This window comes from Phascolarctos cinereus, unplaced genomic scaffold, assembly GCF_003287225.1.
Source record: "Phascolarctos cinereus isolate Bilbo 61053 unplaced genomic scaffold, phaCin_HiC Scaffold_4;HRSCAF=312, whole genome shotgun sequence".
NCBI lineage: Eukaryota > Metazoa > Chordata > Mammalia > Diprotodontia > Phascolarctidae > Phascolarctos > Phascolarctos cinereus.
The window spans coordinates 257470449-257491106 of record NW_027555847.1 but is presented as its reverse complement, the minus strand read 5'-3'; the positions used below and the strand labels follow the sequence as shown (position 1 = coordinate 257491106).

The window sequence follows — 20658 nt, the reverse complement described above, 5'->3', positions numbered from 1 at the left end:
AATAGGAATCAGAATATGAAAGATAATTCAAGAAAGGAGATTTAAAAGAAATGGTCAGTTAAGTAAGAGGAGTATCAAAAGAGTGCATTTAAAAAAATCTTTTGTGTTCTAATCATTGCTTTTGCAGAAGAGTAAATAAATAGATGCCTTTATACATGGTGTTTACTATATTGTATGATGAATTCCTTTTCTTTTTTTGCATTTTTCATTAATTTTTAGTTTTCAACATTCACTTCATGAGCTTTTGAATTTTAAATTTTCTCCCCCTACCTTCCCATTTCCCTCCTCAAGACAGTGCACAATCTGATATAGGCTGTACATATAAATTCCTATTAAACATATTTTGACATTAGTGATGTTGTAAAACAGAATTAGAACCACAAGGAAGTTCCACAAGAAAGAAGAAATGAAACAAAACAGAAGGAAAAAAAAAAGCAAATCGTGTTCTTCAATCTGTATTCCAACTCCACAGTTCTTTCTCTGGAAGTGTGTAGATCATTTTCCATCATGAGACTTTTGGAGATGCCTTAGATCCTTGCATTGCTGAAAAGAGCTAAGTCTATCAAAGTTAGTCATCGTACAATGTGGCTTTACTGTGTAAAATGTTCTCTTAGTTCTGCTCATGTCATTTAGCATCAGTCCACACAAGTCTTTCCAAGTTTTGCTGAAGTCAGTTTGCTCATCATTTCTTATAGCACAATAGAAATCAATTACATTCATATACCACAGCCATTCACCAATTGATGGGCATTCCCTCAATTTCCAATTCTTTGCCATCACAGAAAGAGTTGCTATAAATATTTTTGTACATGTGGGTCCTTTTCCCATTTTTATTATCTCTTTGAGATACAGCCCTAGAAGTGATATTTCTGGGTCAAAGGGTAGGCACAATTTTATAGTCCTTTGGGTATAGTTCCAAATTGCTTTCCAAAATGGTTGGATCATTTCACAACTCCACTAACAATGCATTAGCATACAAATTTTCTCACATCTCCAACATTTATCATTTTTTCTGTTTTGTCATGTTGGCCACCATGATAGATGTGATACTGTCCCTCAGAGTTGTTTTGATTTTCATTTCTTTAATGAACAGTGATTTAGAACATTTGCTTCAGATGACTATAGATTGCTTTAGTTTCTTCCTCTAAAACTGCCTATTCGTATCCTTTGACCATTTATCAGTTGCGGAGAGTGTAATAATTTTATTAAATGAAGCTGTCTTTCATAACTCATCAAACTTGTTCTGTTACTTTTGTTCATTTATTACCATTAATTTTTCAATTATTGCTATTTGTATATGCATTCCCTCCTCCACCCACCAACAGCTTATAAGCTACTTGAAGAAAGGGACTGCCCCTGAACAATCTTGGTATCATTTCAGAACACAGCACATGACCAACAAAATAATTTTTGCTGATATTAGTTAAAATGGCATACATGGCATGAAAGTAAAATACAGCTGTTTCCCAGGGTTGAGGTGGTGAATTTGCAGGTGCATCAAAGGAATGTAACCAAAGGCAAGAGAGAAGGAAAGTATTGATCCCTATCTACATACTCCATCTTCCTTTGTTTGGGTATCTTGTTTAGGTGACCTAGATTTTTGAAATAAGGTATGAGAAGAGTTGAAGAATTAGGGGCAAAGAGTGACAGATAAAAAAGGTTACTAGAAATGCTAAATAATTTTTAAATAAAATAGTTTTAAGTGTTTAAAATACATTTTAGAAGTTTTAAATAAATAAAATAGTTAAATAAAATACTTTTAAATGTTGTTTCTATTGCATCCTCATTTAACATAAAATATTTTAAAATTTAAAATATTTCCTATATGTTTTAATATATATAATATTGGCATACATATTATATCTATGTATTAATGCATAAAATTTATAAATAGACATATTTAGATGAATGCTATTTTTAAATTAACAGATTAGGATCAAGAAATCTGTAGACTTCTCATCTACAAAATTCAAGTTAATGTGGTAAGTCTTTAGGAAAAATGTGACAAAAATCATTAAGTTAATGTGCCCTTAATTGGTTATTTGGTTATTTCACTTGTCTGACTTTTTATGATTCCTTTTCTGGGTTTTTTCTGGCAAAAATACTGCAGTAGTTTGCCATTTACTTCTCTAGCTCGTTTATAGATAAGGAACTAAGTTAAACAGGGTTAAGTCACTTGCCCAGGGTCAGTAAGTGAATGTGTCTAGACTTGAACTCAGGAAGATGAGTCTTCCTGATTGGAGGCCCAACCTTCTATCTACTGTGTTACCTAGTTGCCCCTGCTTCTAATAATAGCTCATATTTATATGGTACTTTTGATTTGCAAAATTTTTTGCATAAATTATCTCATTTAATCCTTCTAGAAATCAAAGATGTAGGTAGAGTAAGTATTACTATCTCCATTTTGCAAATGAAAAATGTGTGTCCCACTGAAGGGAAATTACACGTGCAAAATGTTATTGAGTATTGACAGGGATGGGGCTGGAACTCAAATATGTTAGTTCAATGTGCAATGCTTATTTAAATCCATCCTAATTTACCAAAATGAAAGGTATAGAACTTTGGTAATCATAATGTCTTCTTAAAATAGAAACAAAGCAAGGACCAAAATAATGGCAAATAAATGATAATACATACATGTACATATGTATATATGTACATTTATGTATATATAACAACTCCTGCATGAATGCAGTCCTTTTTTTTAGTAAATACAAATTTCAAATCGACATTATCAAAATCTAGATTAATATTCAAATTGACTCCAGCTTGTGGGGGGAGGTGATAGAAGAAAGAGAACACAGAATCACTAGATCTGGGATAGTGGTTGTCCTAGGTGTGGATAGCAGAATGTAGGTAACTGGCCTCCCTTCTCCTCCCACCTGCACCTCTGGGTGACTCTCTTCTCTTTCCTCTTTTTATTGAAGAAATCAAGCACAATAAAAGATAACCAGGGTCTATGTCTAGAGGAGAAAGTAGACACAAAAGCAGCAACACATCCCCAGTAGGATAATTTACTCTATTTGCCTTATCCTGTGGTGGGTGAGGCAAGAGTCCAGGGTGGGCAGAATCAGTAGAGAACTGCATATATCTTCCAATGGCCATAGAGTTGGATATTGATGCTGCTCTAGTCTAGACCACTCCGATGCTGGCCTGTGGTGCTACAGTATGGGTCTCCCATTCCTTACTGTATCCATTAGGGGTGAAAAAGGTCCATGGAGTTGGTCCATCCAGGATTCCAGGTGGTTCATGTTGCAACAATTATTTCTTCACTCTCCCATAGTACCAGGTACCTAATACTTTCTAATCTTCAACTTTAAAGATTGAGGGTGGTGGGAGAGGGGCACATCCAATGCAATATGTTCTTACCTTTGTCTTTTCAAGACAGTGTGATGCAGTGGGAAGATTTCTGAATTTGACATCAGAAAACTCGGTTGAAACATGGACTTTTCCAATTATCTTTGTGACTTTGAGTAAATCACTTAACCTCTCTGGCCTTTATCTTCTCCAAATATAAAATAAAGAGATTGAACCATATTATTTCCCAAATCTCTTCTATGTGTAGATGTATGAAGCTTTGACAGTGAATACAACACAGTGATTTAAAGTTTGAGATTATTTGTTGTGTGTTGTTACAAAATTGTCACACTTTATATTTAATTTGACTTGAATAAAATATGAGCTAAGAAAAACATTTTTATAGGTGGTTTTAATAAAAATATATATGGATGTCACAAGTTTGACTTTTTTTGGAAAACATAGCCTGGGTTTCAGTAATTTGAAGCATTTTGAGAATTTCTGCTGAGACAAGTTCATTTTCATGGGTGGAGATCAAAGTCTTTTTATGCTACGTACTGACTTGAGGGTCAGAATTGGCATGAGCGCTTGTGATAATGGAGACTTTCTCCTTGATTCCTGCTGCAAGAAGGGCCACTTCTGGTTTGAGATAATCTGTAGGGACAATCTGGAGAGAAAGAAAACAAACCTAAGTAGGCAGGCACATAGGAAAATACCAGTCCTTGCCCCCTACTCACCATATGCCTGATTTCCAACTTTCCCCTATAGACTTCGGGAACTTCATACTTGGTTCTTGTCAGAGAATTTTTCAATTGGGCTGAAGTATTTCACTACCAATGGGTGAATTCTGTGTCTTGCCTGGCATATTCTAATTTGTACAACTTCTCTGATTTCCATCTTCTATCTGACTAGATGAATGGCTTTATTTACTATTCATTACATGTGTTGGTCCTTTCTGTTACTCACATTTGGTAGAAACAAATCAATCCTTTCAACATAAGCTATATTTTTCCCTTTTTGTAAAGGTAAGAATGTATCAAGTCTTTGCATGCAAGTTACACCTCTTCCTCTTTCAAGGATAGTGACAAAGAAATCTGCTTAGACAAAAAAATCCTTTCCCTTAGATTAGCAATATTTAGAGTGTATGAATATTATTCTAAACTGGTATCTCTCTCTGACAAGGATAGTGAGTTTATCGTTGTGGCTCCTTCTCTGGCTCATCTTCAGGCATCAAAGTATCTCTTAGAGAGAGGTGGACAGATTGCAGAGACTCATAGCTCCATGGGACCCATAATTAGACAAATCCACAGGGACATATACATAACTTTCATAAGTAACATACAAATGGTACAAAAATGAAAAGGGTAAGTGCCATTGCTTAATATTTGGAAACCACTGCACTATATCATATTTGACTTTTCATAGTGCATTGTCTCTGGGTAGCCTGAGAGTAAGCTATCATGCCTGGTGTGGCGATACTGATTGGAATAGATACAGGTTGGAAAGAAGCTACAGAAAAACTGAGTGTACAACACACAAACTTTGACTATTTCAAAATTATTTCTTAGGGCCAACATTAGATTAAGATCAATTTTCCTCTCTTTTCAGAAACAATAGCCAGTTTGCCTGTTTTGCTCTTGGAACATAATTTTGGCAGATTTGGGGAAAGGATGAAAGGAGACTACATTTGTTCTCACCTCACTGAATTAGAGTTAAATCCTAATATAATGATTCTGGTTATACAAGATTATTTGCTTTGACTGAAATGATATTTTTTGCTGTCACATTAGAGTATTTTTTTAAGACTGACATTGCAGATTTTGAACTAAAAGGGATATCAGAGATCACTTAGACCAACCTCATCATTTTAGAGATAAAGGAATAGCCTAGGCAACAGAAAGCCCTTGACTCAGAGTTAAGATGATATGAGTTGAAAGTCAACCTCCGACAGTTACTAGCTGCATGATTTAGGGTAGTCACTTTGTCACTTAACCTCTTTCAGATTCAGTTTCCTTATTTATAAAATGGGGATAATAATCATTAACCTCACAAGGCTTTTGTGTGGATAAAATTAGATAGATTGATATAGATGTGTTGCATGTATATAAGTAAAGTTCACAAAAATACATGTGTGTGTATATATATAATATAGATATAGTATACATATATATTATATATATAATATATATTATATATACTATATATAATATATAATACATATATATAATATATTATATATATATAGTATACATATATATTATATATAATATATTATATATATAATATATATTATATATACTATATATAATATATATTATATATACTATATATAATATATAATACATATATATAATATATTATATATATATAGTATACATATATATTATATATATAATATATATTATATATACTATATATAATATATAATACATATATATATAATATATATTATATATATATAGTATATATATTATATATACTATATATATAATATATATATACACACACATAATTTTGTGAACTTTGAGGTAATATAAGCATGTATATCACTTTAATGTTTACAAAATACTTTATATATGTGCATATATACACATATATATCTGTGTATGTGTATGTATGTATGAATGTGTGTATATGCATACACATTTATGTTAGCTGTCATGTAGAATAGGGAAATAGCTTGATTTATAGAACTGAATTGATGTGCTCTCTGAACTTGCACCTATTCTGATTAATAACTTAACAGTTTCTAAAAGCTCCCAGATGTGTTCAAAGTGTAGGGGGGGAAAAAGGCAAAATTTTATGATGGATGAGACTTACTGAATGTTAACATGCATGAAGTGCTTATTATGTGATTAGCTCTGGATGGACAGAAATGTATGCATAAACAACCAACACTGTTTTCTATGAGTTTAGAGTTTAGCGGGGGGATAGACTTATATAAAAATAGGTGTAATAAAAGAGAAGATATTAGAAAAAGACAGATTTAGGAAAAGAGTAATGAAAGGGCCTTGTGAGACCACCTTGTTTGTTTGGGTGTAGAATATCAACAAGAATGTAAGTTCAAATATAATACCATCCTTATCATGGTACACATGGTACACATACTAAGTGTGGATACAGCCAACCCATACTCTATATGTACTCTAACCCCAATTTTAAATAAATGGAATTTATGGCAGCAAATAAACATGAGCCTCTTCACCTAAATTGCTTCAAAATATGCTCAGAATCCAGAAAGGTGGGGCTACTCAATAAGCATACAGGCTGTCAATAAATGCCTTAATTTGTCCCTAATGTGATTTTGTTTCAGTTTCCTTTGTTTTGATTGGTTTGTTGGTTGATTTGATCACATATATACTGTGAGGTGACAAAAGGATACTTTTGAACTCATTTGGGTATCGGGTGGTTCACAGCCTCAGGGAAATACTTCTGGAAAATATTCTTTTTTCTTATAAGTCAGACATAATAGATGAACTGTCACATTTGTTTTAAGCCACACAGAATATTTTAGATTATTTAAAAATCATTGGGAGTGATCTGCCCCCATCAGACCTATATCTGTATTAAAGCAAAATATCAAGAGAGACTTCGAGCACTTGGAAGATGCCACTTGAGATTATTATTTATGAACTTCGTGTTCCTTTAAAGTGAGAACAAAGCAATTAAGCACAATTTTGAACCTTTTAGGAGACAAAGAACACAGCCTGCTGCTTACTGTAATTTTGAAAGTGGATTCTTTCATTCAAATTTACAGTTCCATTATGTGGAATTTTCCCTGTCACTCAAAAGAATGTTAGGAAAGAGAATACATTTCTGTAGTTGAAAGGAAGAAATATGAGGTATTTTTTTTTATTCTCAGACATCTTGATACATTAAGTTCCACATTAGAAATAATTGTGAGAGCAATTTCCTCAAAATGCAGTACACAAAAGCCTCCATTGAAGTACTACCTCATCACAGAGAGAACATGACCTTGGGATCTCAAAGGCTATGCTGATGGAGAATGAGCTTTGGAGACATCTTAAAGCTGAAAAAAGGCTTTTCTTGAACTAGTCTAGCTCATCACAAGTACATTATCCTTTAGAGGTTTGTCTATAAAAACACAAGAACTAGTTAAAAATACAAAATGACTGGTCAATAATAGACTGGAACTAAATGGACTTCCAAAAATTGATCTGATCAAGCCTCATGCTTTCAAGCAGATGACCTAAATCATCAAGATATGAATATATTTTCTGCTTAAATAACTCATCTTTTAGCAAGATTACTAACATAATGTTCCTTTGTAAATTTAGCTCCCCATCACTCCTAACTCTCTAATTCCCTCAGATCCCTAATTTGTAACTGAGGAAAGAGAGGACATGATACATTATATAATTTACCCATACTTATGTAATTACTAAGTATGTGAGGAAGGATTTGAACTCAACTCATCCTGATTCTTAGTTTAGTATTCTCATTTTTCAAGGGAGAGAGGAAATCTCATCCTGTCATATAGGGTATATATTGCATTATCAACCCTAAAAACCTACCTCACATGGGGGTATATTTGGGAATGTTTGTTTTTCCTAAATATTTTATTAATTATCAAATAATTATCTTTTATTTTGTCATAAGTGCAAATTGTTTGACCATGTTGATGATTAATGACATTGACATTGATTTACTTATTTTATTATGTGTTCATACGTATATATGTTTTTGACTTTCTTTGTATTCCCAGTGGGCAGTACAGTGCCTAGTGGTTATTAAATGTTTGTTAATGATAATAATGGTTTTGGTGGTGCTAGAGGTGATGATGTTAAAGGGTGATATGTTTTGGTTTATACTATTCAACTTAATTTGATATATAAAAATCTTTTTAGAAGATTATAATACAGGTAGAGATTGCACAACATCTTTTATAGCTCCAGGTACAAGGACTATGTGACTGTTTATTTTTTTTTAAAAAATAAATTCTTGAGAGATTGGCCAGTTTGCTATTTTTCTAGAAAGTAACTTGTCATGGTTGCTGAAAGACTGAATGAGATAGAGAGATAAAGGACAAATAAAACTTATTTTCTAAAGGCCTCTTTTATTCTTATCTTGGAAAAATATTGAGAGAATTACTGAGAAACTTTGCTGCAAGGCTGAGAGAATCAAGTGGTGGGATTTTATTTATACAATGGAAGCTAACATTAGCTAGTGATGTTTAAAGATGGCTCTGGTGGCGAGCTTTTTCAAAGTTGACACATAGTAAACAACTATTTATGTCTTTGTTTTATTTTTTATAGCATTATTAACTAATTATATAGACAATGATCTTGATGTTGTATTTAGCTTAGAAGATTATGTATGTGATATGATACTACAGAAAGAGATGAGTAAAAATATGTTGGAAAAAAGGTTTCCTTAGTTTTCCTAACAAATGACATCTATTAAACTTGAGTGGAGACTAAGTTCCTTTTTTACTTAATGAAATGTTGTCATCCTGGTAATTAATGATGATATATCAAAACATAATCCTTGATTATCTTAGAATCCTGGATGAGAATGAATTAAGATAATGAGCTAATAGGAGGTGGAGTAGTGATCAGCCAACTGAAGTTACCCATGAGGGAGAGAAGTGAAATCTAAAATTTTATTACGTGTGATTTTGTCATGAGAGATATATTGTTGGAGGAGAGACTTTAAAGCAGAATTTCACTCTAGTGATAAAACTTTTTTTTAAGTTAAAGAATAAGCATTTATTAAGTGCTTATGTTACACAATACACTCTTCTGAGTTCTGGATGTATGAGAGAGATGAGAGAGAGAGAGAGAGAGAGAGAGAGAGAGAGAGAGAGAGAGAGAGAGAGAGAGAGAGAGAGAGAGAGAGAAACAGAGAGAAACAGATGTGCAGACACACAGAAAGAAAAAGAAATGCAGAGACAGAGAGGAGAGAGGCACAGAGATAAAGAGAGAAAGAGACAAAGAAACATAAACACAATCATATATGTTTAAGACTTATACAGGATAAATTAGAAATTTTCTTCAGGGCAAAGGCATGAATATTATTAAGGAGGAATGAGTAAAGGTTTGCAGTAGAAGATGTGACATTAGCTGGGTAATGGGGAATACAGGAAAGCCAAGGAGGGGGAGAGATAAAGATGAGGAGGAAGAGAATTCCCAGCTCATGGGACAGCCAGTGAAAATGCATGGAGTTGGTAAATGGAATATCTTTTGAGGAACAGAAAGGAGGCCAGCAGCACTGGAATAACAAAGTCCAAAGAATAGATGGTGGGGAATAATGTCTACAAAGACTGGAAAGGGAGGAAAAGAGGTTATGAAACCATTTGCATACCAAACAAAAGGGAGTCAACAACCTAGATCTTCTATTTCTTACCTCATTCAATCATTTATGTGATAAAAATATAGTCTGTTGTGGAATATTGTTTACAAAAGCCTACTTGTACTCCTTTCATACCTTCATCACGGATATACTAAACCAGAGGTTATTAACCTAGGATTCATGGATCTCTTCTTCAATACATTTCAAGGGTTCATGAACTTGAATAGGTGGAAAAACACACCTACATGTTTCTTTTCATAAATGTCTTATTGGAATTAAGACAAATGATGTTGAATATGTTAATAAAAGTTGCTTTCATTAGTACATTTTTAGTATTTTTTAAGGCAATTAGGATTAAGTGACTTGTCCAGAGTCACACAGCTAGTAAGTGTTATATGTCTGAGGCTGCATTTGAACTCAGGTCCTCCTGATTCTATCCACTGTGCCATCTAGCTGCCCCATCTTTTTAGTATTTTTCAAAATACATTACTATTTCATTTTAATATTTTAATTTTCCCAATTACATGTAAAAATTTAACATTTTTTTTTAATATTTGAGTTCCAAACTCTCCCCCTCCCCTCTCTTTACTCCATTGAGAAGGCAAGAAATTTGACATAGGTTATAAATATGCAGTCATACAAAACATATTTCCATGTTAGTCATGTTGTGAAAGAAAACACAGACTCCCCCCCCAAAAAAAAAAACCAAGAACAATAAAGCAAATAAAAAACATTCTTCAATCTACATTCAGACTCTATCAGTTGTTTCTCTGGAGGTGGATAACATCATTCATCATAAGTTTTCAGAACTGTCTTGTATCATTGCATTGTTGAGAACAGCTAAGTCATCCAGAGTTGATTGTCATACAATATTGTTGCAACTGTATACAATATTCTCATGGTTCTCTTCATTTCATTTTTCATCATTTCATGTAAGTCTTTCAAGGGTTTTTTTTTTCCTTTTTCTGGGAGGATCTTCCTCATCATTCCAGTAGCACAATATTATTCTATCACAATAGTATACAACAACTTGTTCAGCCATCTTCCAATTAATGGCCATTTGCTTAATGTCCATTTTTTTTTTGCCACCACTAAAAGAGCTTCTACAAATACTTTTTTGTACATATGGTTCCATTTTTATCTCTTTGGGGTATAGTGGCATTATTTTGTCAAAGGGTATGCATTGTCTGATAGTCCTTTGGGCATAGTCCCAAATTGCTTTTGTTGAGTCCCAAATTGTTCAGTCTTCAGGAAAAACCAGTACTGGCAGAGCTCCAAGCCAATAGTATTTAATTAAAGGATGCATGGCTTCCTCTGATGAAATGGGCCTCAGATTTTCTTCATGATCTGAGATACCTCCTTTCTCCAGGGCCTTACTTTAATAGGGTTTGATAACCCAATATGGGGAGGGAAGGGCATGGTAAATTACAAAATTTTATTGCTTGGTAAACCTTGATTTCTATTCTCTAGGAGAGTCAGAAATAATGTGTCAGTGTGGCTAGTAAAAAAAATGGGCAAAGTAAGAGTCATCTCTAATGAAGTGGTCATAAGATGAACAAGACAGTAGCCATTCCTGGTCACTAAGTGATCACAAAATGGTCACCTGCTCATGTTGGACAAGATGGTGGTCTGGAGGTACAATAACTAATTGGGAGACTTTCCATATTACTCCTAAGTTCCCTACCCATAATGAAGCTTGGACATGGAATCTGTGGAAAATAGAATGGAGATATCTTTGTCAGCATTCTTATAGTTGCACATTTTTGAGCTTCAAAATTGGGAAACAAGTGGTGAACATTGGATTAAAGTTTGAGGCCTGCTATAAAAGCCTACTATAAGAACATATCTTATCTAATTATCACTTTATGATTTATGGAAAATATGTATTAACACATGTTTGTTCCTGTCCTTATTGTTAGATGACTGACTAACCATATATTGTTAGATGAGTATGTCACTAAAAATTGCTAATGGGGGTGGATTCAAGATGGCAGAGTAAAAGCAGTGACTTGCTTCATATCTCCCTTAAACCCCATCAAATACCTGTCAAAAATGACTCCAAAAAAATTCTAGAGCAGTGAAACCTACAAAAAGACAGCATGAAACAAACTTCTGGCCCAAGACAAACTGGATGGTTAATGGGAAAAATCTGTTGCACTGGAGTGGGAGAGGAGCACAGCAAAACTGGAGCAGGCCTCAGGTGACTGAATAGAGGGGAGCTGTACTGATTTCCGGAACTCTCAACACACAGGTGCCAAAAATAACTTAGAAGGTCGGTAGCAAAGGTCTGTTGGACCTGGGTGAGAGAGGACAGTCCAGACCCAGTCTTGGTGTATCCCCAGGGCTATGGCTACTTCTAGAATTCTTGACCCACAGACTGAGTGGGGACTGAATGGCTGATCAGAAAGGGGTTTCAGGGATCTTTTTGCTGGTGCTGAGGCAGGATTCTATTGTCTGTGCCTGTGCTTGCATCTAAGTCACAGTCCTGGGTGGAGGTCCTAGGGTGAGAAGGAGTGCTGGAGTGGTGGAGCTTGTGACAGAGGTGGAGGGGGAATCTTCCTCATGGTTCAAAGGGAGAAAAGAGTGCTTGTAATCACTTATAAAACAGAGCACAGGCCAGGAAAGGAGGAAACACTTCTCCTTTGATCATATAACCTTGGAAGAATTTAAAGTTTATAGGTTCCTAGAATTATCTCTGAAAACAGCTGCACAAAACCCCTGAAGTTTGGGACAGTACATCTTCCATCCTGGAAGCAGACCCCTACCTAAACCAAGAGTTTAAAACTCAAGTAATTGGCTGGGATCATGAACACACAAAAAAAACTCAGACTATAGAATCTTACTTTTGTAACAAAGGAGATCAAAACATACAACCAGAAGACAACAAAGGCAAAGCTCCTACATCCAAAGCCTCCAAGAAAAAATATGAATTGGTCCCAGGTCCTAGAAGAACTCAAAACAATTTTGAGAAGCAAGTAAGAGAATTAGAGGAAAAATTGGGGAAGGAAATGAGAGTGAAGCAAGAAAATCATGAAAAACAAGTCAACAGCTTGCTAAAGGAGGCCCCAAAAAATACTGAAGAAAATAACACCTTAAAAAATAGCCTAACCCAAATGGCAAAAGAGGTCCAAAAAAATCCAAGGAGGAGAAGAATGCCTTAAAAGACAGAATTGGCAAAATGGAAAAGGAAATCCAAAAGCTCACTGAAGAAAATACTTCCCTAAAAATTAGAAAGGAGCAAATAAAAACTAACTAATTAACTAATGAGCTAAAGCTAATAAAAGCACTCTATGAGAAATCAAGAAATTATAAAACAAAATCAAAAGAATGAAAAATACAAGACAGTGTGAAATATCTCCCTGGAAAAGCAACTGACCTGGAAAATAGATCCAGGAGAGACAATTTAAAAATTATTGGAGTACATGAAAGGCAAGATCAAAAAAGGAGCCTAGACATCAACTGTTAAGAAATTATCAAGGAAAACTGCTTTCATATTCTAGAACCAGAGGATAAATTTGAAATTGAAAGAATCCACCAATCACCTCCTGAAAGAGATCCTCAAAGGAAAATTCCTAGGAATAGTGCAGCCAAATTCCAGAGTTTCCAGGTCAAGGAGCAAATACTGCAAGCAGCCAGAAAGAAAAAAATTAAATATTGTGAAACCACAATCAGAATAACACAAGATTTAGCAGCTTTTACATTAAGAAAACAGAAAGCTTGGAATATGATATTCCAGAGATCAAAGGAGCTAGGATTACATCCAAGAATCACCTACCCAAAGTTTTAAAAACAAATGTTAAAAAATATATATTTTCATATGCAACAGTGAAATAAGATACACAGACAATGAGGTAATGAAATCTATCTTGCCTTACAGGAAAATAGAAGGGGAAGGGAATAAGAGAGGGGTGGGTGATAGAAAGGAGGGCAGATTAGGGGAAAGGGTATTCAGAATGTACACCATCTTGGGAAGGGGGAAGAGGAGAGAGGGAGAACATTTGGGACTCAAAATCTTGTGGAAGTGAATGTTGAAAACTAAAAACAAAAAAGTTAATTAAAATGTGACCCAAAATCACATCATGCTTAATTTTTTTTAAATTGCTAATAATCATTACCATTTATGAAAGTATACTGAACTGAATAATTCTTACTGAAATAAGGTGGAGGTCCACATGAATCATTTCTCACACACTCCAGAATGGTTGAATCAGTATATGACTTCACCAACAGCACATTAGTGTCTCAATTTTACCACATCCCATCCAATATTTTTCATTTTCCTTTTCTGTCATATTACATTATCTGATAGACCTAGGGTGGTACCTCAGAGTTGTTTTAATTTGCATTTCTTGGGGCAGCTAGATGGTGCAGTGGACAGAGCACCGGCCCTGGATTCAGGAGCACTTGAGTTCAAATTCAGTCTCAGACTAAACACTTAACATTTACTAGCTATGTGACCCTGGGCAAGTGACTTAACCCCAACTGCCTCACCCCCCAAAAAAATGTTGCATTTCTCTGATCAATAGTGATTTACAGCATTTCTTTAATATGACAATAAATACCTTTGATTGCTTCCTCTGAAAACTGTTACAAATTTAATTCACTTCTCTATATATTTGAAAAAAGAGGTCTTTGTCAGAGAAATTCACCACAATTTTTTTTCACTGTAATGTTTACTATGTATTTCCTTATTTCCCCTTGTTTATTCTACTCTCTCTCTCTCTCTCTCTCTCTCTCTCTCTCTTCTCTCTCTCTCTCTCTCCCCACCCTGTCAATTCTCAAAAGTGGTTTGTTTCTGACTCTTCCCCCCAAGCTGTTTTCCTTTCTATCAGATCCCCCACCCTCCAACTTTTCTTTATGGCAAGATAGATTTCCATAACTAATTGAGTATGTATGTTATTTCCTCTTTGAGCCAATTCTGATGAGAATAAGGCTCACACATTTGCCTCCTCCCCTGACTTCCTCCATCTTCACATCCACTATAAACATGCTTTCATGTTTTTTCTGTCAGATGATTTGCCCCATTCTACTTCTCCCTTTCCCCTTTTCCTAGTGCATTCCTCTCTCTAACCCCTAAATTTTATTTTTTTGGATAATTATCCAATAACCTTCATCACACACCCATGCCTTTTGTCTATGTGTACTCCTTTAATGAGAAAGATTTTGGGACTTACAAGTGTCATTTTCCCATGTAAGAATGTAAACAGTTTAACCTTATTTAAATACTTCTGATTTTTCTTTACTTTGTTTATGCTTCTTTTGAGTCTTGTATTAACTGTCAAATTTCCTATTCAGCTCTTGTCTTTTAATAAGAAATGCTTAAAAGTCCTCTACTTCATTGAATATATATAGTTCCCACTGAAAGATTAAACTCAGTTTTTCTGGGTAGGTGATTCTTGGTTATAATCATAGTTCTTTTTCTCTCTAACAATATCATATTCCAAGCTGTCCAATCCTTTATGTAGAGACTAATAAGTCTTGTGTTATCCTGAGTGTGGCTCCACAGTATTTGAATTGTTTCTTTTTGACTGCTTGTATTTTTTTTTTACCTGGAATCTGTGGAATTTGGCTATAAAATTCCTAGGAGTTTTCATTTTGGGATGTCTTTTAGGATTCTTTCATTTTTTCTTTTACCCTCTGGTTCTAGATTTCAAGACAGTTTTCCTTGATAAATTCTTGAAAGATGATATGTAGGCACTTTTTTGATCATGGCTTTCAGAAAGTCCAATAATTCTAGAATTATCTGTCCTGAATCTATTTTCTAGATCAGTTTTATTTTCCAATGAGATTTCATATTTTTTTTCATTCTTTTGATTTTGTTTGATTGTTTTTTGATGTCTCATAGAAAAAAAACCATTAGTTTCCACTTGCCCAATTTTACCTTTTAGCTATTATTTTCTTTACTGAGACAATTCTACTTTTTAAAGAGTTCTTCTCTTTGATGAATGTTTGTATATCTCTTTTTTAAAATCATTTGGCCAGTTCTGCTTTTCAAGGCATTTTTTCTTTGGTGGAGTTTTGTGCCTCTCATCATTTGGCCTAGTCTATTTTTCAAAGTGTTATTTTTCTGGTATTTTTTTTTTGCCTCCTTTATAAACTTGTGGACTCTTTAATTCACATGGTTTTCTTGCACCACTCTCATTTCTGTTCCCAATTTTTCTCTACCTCTCTTACCTGATTTTGAAAATTCGTGTTGTGTTCTTCTATGGCATAGGGCTAATTCATACTTGTCTTTGAGAGTTTGGAAGTAGCAGCTTTGACTGTAGTACTCTGAGTTTTTGTTTTGATCTTTCCTGTAACTGTAGTAATTTTTGATAATCAGAATCTTTTTCTGGCTTTTGCTTATTTTTCCAGCCAATTTCTTGACTTTTAATTCTATGCTAAAGTGCCACTCTACTTCTGGATTAGAGGGAGCACTTTCTCAAGCTTTAGGTGTTTTAGGCAGCTTTTTTAAAGAAAATTCTGGGTATTTGTAAGTTTTCAGTTCTTTCAAAGTGCTTTGATCTAGGAATAGGTGTATTTACTACCCTCCTGGCCTGTGCTCTTGTCCTTGAGTGATCACAAGTACTATTTTACACCCTGGAACTTTGAACTCTATTCCAGCTTCCCTTTTGACACAAGTTCTAGTGTATTACTGTTCTTACTCACCCTGGACTCAGACCCAAATTGCAACCCAGATCTGAGTATGGGCAATGCAACAGAGACCTGTCACTCTCCCCCTGCAAGCAAAGGGACTTCTGTAATTTCATTCTGACCAATTGTCTGATCCCCTTACTGTCTATAGGATGAGAGGCCCAGAAGTTGCCACTGTGACACTGCTTCAGTCACCCCCAATGTCAGCTACTTGGTTTGCTAGAATATAGCCTATGCTGAAATGTGCTCCACTCTCACCGCAGTGCAATAGAATTATTCTGTTGAGCTTCTAAGTTGTCTTGGTCTGGAAACTGTTGTACCCTGACCTTTTGTGGATTCTACACCTTCAGAATTTGTTTTGAAGCATTCTTTGAAAGTATTTTCAGGGACCTGCCCTTTCTCTTCCATCTTAGCTCCATCTTCCTTAGTATTTTAAATATAAATTTTAAAATGCTATGCCAAAAAGCAATGGAACTTGAGAAAATGTTGCTTCCTTCCACTGTTTCCCCTTTACAAACAATACTACTTTGTCTTCATATAAATATTTTATGACTATTAAGGGAAGGGAATAAACAATTTTATAGTTTCTACTACATACCAGGAACTGCACTAAGTGTTTTTTACAAGTAATAACTCATTTGATCCTCACAATAACACTGGAACATAGGTATCATTTCCTCATTTTACAGCTATGGAAACTGAAGCAAACAGTAGTTTTAGTGAATTAACCAGGGTCACACAAAAAATAAGTGTTTGAAGTCAGATTTGCACACTGTGCCACCTACTATATGTGTCTTCAAAAAAAATAAGGTAAGGTCCTGGCATTTTTATTATTTTTTTAATTTATTCTTAACATTATTTTTTGGAGTTTCAACATTTCTCCCTCCTCACCAACTCTTCAACACCCAATAAGAAGGCAAATAATACATTTATTAAAAATCTGAAATCTTACAAAACATGCTTTCTTACCACATTACAGAAAAAAAACAAGAAAATTAAAATGAGAAAATTATGCTTCAATTTGCACTCACAGTTTTTTAATTCTCTCTCTAAAGGTCAATGACATTTTTTTCCCCTCATGAGCCCTTTGGAAGTAATTGTCTTGGATCATTTTGCTTATCAGACTAACTCAGTCTCTCATTGAGGATCATCTTTATATTATTGCTGTAATTTTAAAAAAGGGATTTCCTGATTCTAGTCATTTCATTTTGCATCATTTTATATAAGTATTTGCATGTTTGTTTTGTTTTGTTTTTATTTTTCTGAAACCACCCACTTTGTCATTTCTTATACTACAATAGTATTCCACCACAATGATATGTTGCAGCTTGTTCAGCTATTCTTCAACTAAAGAGCATCCTCTCAATTTCCAATTCTTTGCCATCACAAAAAAGCAGCTTGTTGTACATACAGTTCCTTTTCTTTTGATCTCTTTGGGGTACATGGTGTTTTTGGTAATGGTATTGCTGGGTCAAAGAGTACACATAGCTTTATAGCCCTTTGGGTACAGTTACAAATTGTTTTCCGCTGTGATTGGACCAATTCACAATGCCAACAACAACAAATTAGTGTACCTATCTTCCCTCATCCTCTCCAAAATCTGTCATTTTTGATAAGTGTGAGTTGATGTCAGAGTTGTTTTAATTTGTAATTCTCTAATCATTAATGATTTAGAACATTTTTATAATTATAGATAGCTTTCATTTATTCCTATGAAAATTGCCTGCTCATATTATTTAATCATTTATCAATTGGAGAATAGCTATTATTCTTATAATTTTGATTAAGTTACCTATATATTGGAGAAATGGGGCTTTTATTACAAAAAATTTTGTAAGCAGATTTGATATTATTTCATCATCTATAGTATGTTTTAGCAAAAGGTAGTTTCCCTGATTATCTCTTTAATTAGGTCTGTTTTTGCTTTTGCTGTGTCTGAAATCATGATTGTTAGTCTTGCTTTTTTTTAACTTTGTCTGAAGCATAATAGATTCTGCTCCAGGACCTTATTTTATCTCTCTGTGTGTTTCTCTGTTTCAAGTGTGTTTCTTATAATCAACATACTGTTGCCTTCTGATTTTCAATCCATTCTCCTATCTCTTTCTGTTTTCTGGTAGAGTTCATCCCATTCACATTCACATTTGTGATTACTAAATGTGCATGTTCCTGTATCCAATTTTCTTCTGTTTCTCTGTCTTTCTCTTTTTATCTCATTCCCCCTCAAAAGTCAGTTTTGTTTCTGACCATTGACTTTCTCTATTTGTTCTCCCTTTTATCAACCATTCCCATTTTTCATATGCTTTCCCCCTCTTATTTGCCTGTAGGGTAAGATAGATCATTATACTTAATTGAGTATATATATATAGTCTTCCTTCTTTGAACAAATTCCAATGAGAATAAAGTTCAAGTACTGTCTCTGCCTACCATTTCCCACCCATTATAAAACCATCTTTCTTATGTGCCTCTTTTATGTGAGAAAAATTTCCTCATTCTACCTCTCCCTTCATTTCTATCATTTCCAGTGTCTCAATTAAATGATTTCTCAATCAAATGATTAACATGTTAAGTATCATCTATTTAAATGCACAATTATTACTTTTTTCTAAAAGAATTAGATGGTTTTCAAAAAAAGTAGAATTTTTTTTTCAAAAACATTCCCACTATCTTCCTTCTCCTCCCCTTCCTCCTCCTCTTCTTCTTCCTCCTTTTCGTGCACCTCCTGCTGCTGTTTCTCTCTCCATTCCCTTGGTGAGGACCATCCTGGTGCCTCTTTTGTGAAGGAACAGCTGAGGAGACCCTCAGTGAGAAGTCTAAGGAAGGAATCAAGACTGAAAATAATGACCACATTAATTTGAAGGTGGCAGGACAAGATGGTTTAGTGGTGCAGTTTAAGATTAAGAGACATACACCACTTAGTAAAGTAGTGAAAGTCTATTGTGAATGACAAAACATGTCAATGAGACAGATCAGATTTCCAATTTAGTGGATCAATCAATAACATAATTACACCTGCACACTTGGAAATGAAGGATGAAGATATAATTGATATATTCCAAAAGCAAATAGAAGGTGTTTACTAAAAAGAGAATCTCCAACTTTTACTGCAGAACTTTGCTCCCAAGAAAACAATATATTCTCAACTGGAAAACCAAGATTTGGTTCATCTACAGTCTGACTACTGCAATATAGTTTTCTCACTTCTTTGATTCCTTTACCCCTTTCCATTATTGTACATAAAGTAATTGGTATATATGCACAGGCATAATACAATTAAAAGCAACTAAAAGGCTGATGGTATATTTTGATCAACATTAAATAGAGATGGAGAAGGGAAAATCAAACTGGTTCAGTTAAAATATCCCTATTCTCAATTAGTAGCATGTTCATTCAAATTTCATCTTAATAAACCAGCATGTTATTTTACTCTCATTGTTTCACAATAACAGGACCTGCACCCCCCCAAAAAAAAATCCTTGCATTCCTTATTAGATTGGATAGTTTTAATGCTTTTCTTTAGTCATTGCTAAACCAAGCACAATTTTATAACTTCGTTTAATGCAGTCTTTAAATATAGGATAATAGTTATCTTTCAGTGGGGATACATTAAAATAAAGAAATTGATCCTAGATCCTTTTCCCTTCCATTCAAAGATCTTGTTTAAATAAACTTATTTAAAATAAAAAAAAGTCCACTCATTCCAAAATTATTTCATAGTATTAGAAGTGATATTTGTAGCAATATGACCAGGGAAAATGAATCAAGTAAATAAGCTAAGGCAAAGTGGACCTCACCATGTTGGAGAATAATCTTTCCACTTGGAATTTGTGCTAAGCATTCATCATGATAGTAATGAACAACTTTGACAAGCATTCATCTTTTTCTTTCATGCTTCACTTGACATCAATAGATGGTTGTTGAACAAATTTATTTACATTGTTGCCTTCATGAATCCTGTATGATCCTAACATTTGCAGAGTCTCCTGTTAGAGGAGACTATTCCCAACTTTCTTTTGTTTTAAAAAAAAATCAAATGCTTTTAAAAATTAATTTTATTAAAAATCAAATTAAAAAGTAATAAAGAAATTTGAACTAGAAAATTGTATATTCTCTGTTCCATTCAGTCGATTATGTGATTCTAAAGATTGGGAAGACTAATTTTTAAAAATTTGCCTATTGCCTTCTTATATTTTCATCAATTATAAAATAATACATGTGTAGGTCATGCTCAGATTAAAAGTAAGAATACGATATATGAGTAATTAGTTATTACTATTCTTTCAATATTTTTGGCTCACATTTTTTTTTGCCATTTTTTAAGTGACCTTTTAAAAAGGATAAGAAAATTCTTTAAAAATTATGTTGGTCGCAGCACCCATTTCTTCAGTGAAAATGTTGGTGTGGTCCTATTGGTGTTCA

General features: G+C 34.0%; 1 pseudogene; it reads left to right on the top strand.

Moving 5' to 3' along the window:
* The first annotated feature begins 9387 nt into the window (after nucleotides 1-9387).
* On the top strand, nucleotides 9388-19322 carry LOC110201175 (small ubiquitin-related modifier 2 pseudogene; annotated as a pseudogene).
* The last annotated feature ends 1336 nt before the right edge of the window (nucleotides 19323-20658 follow it).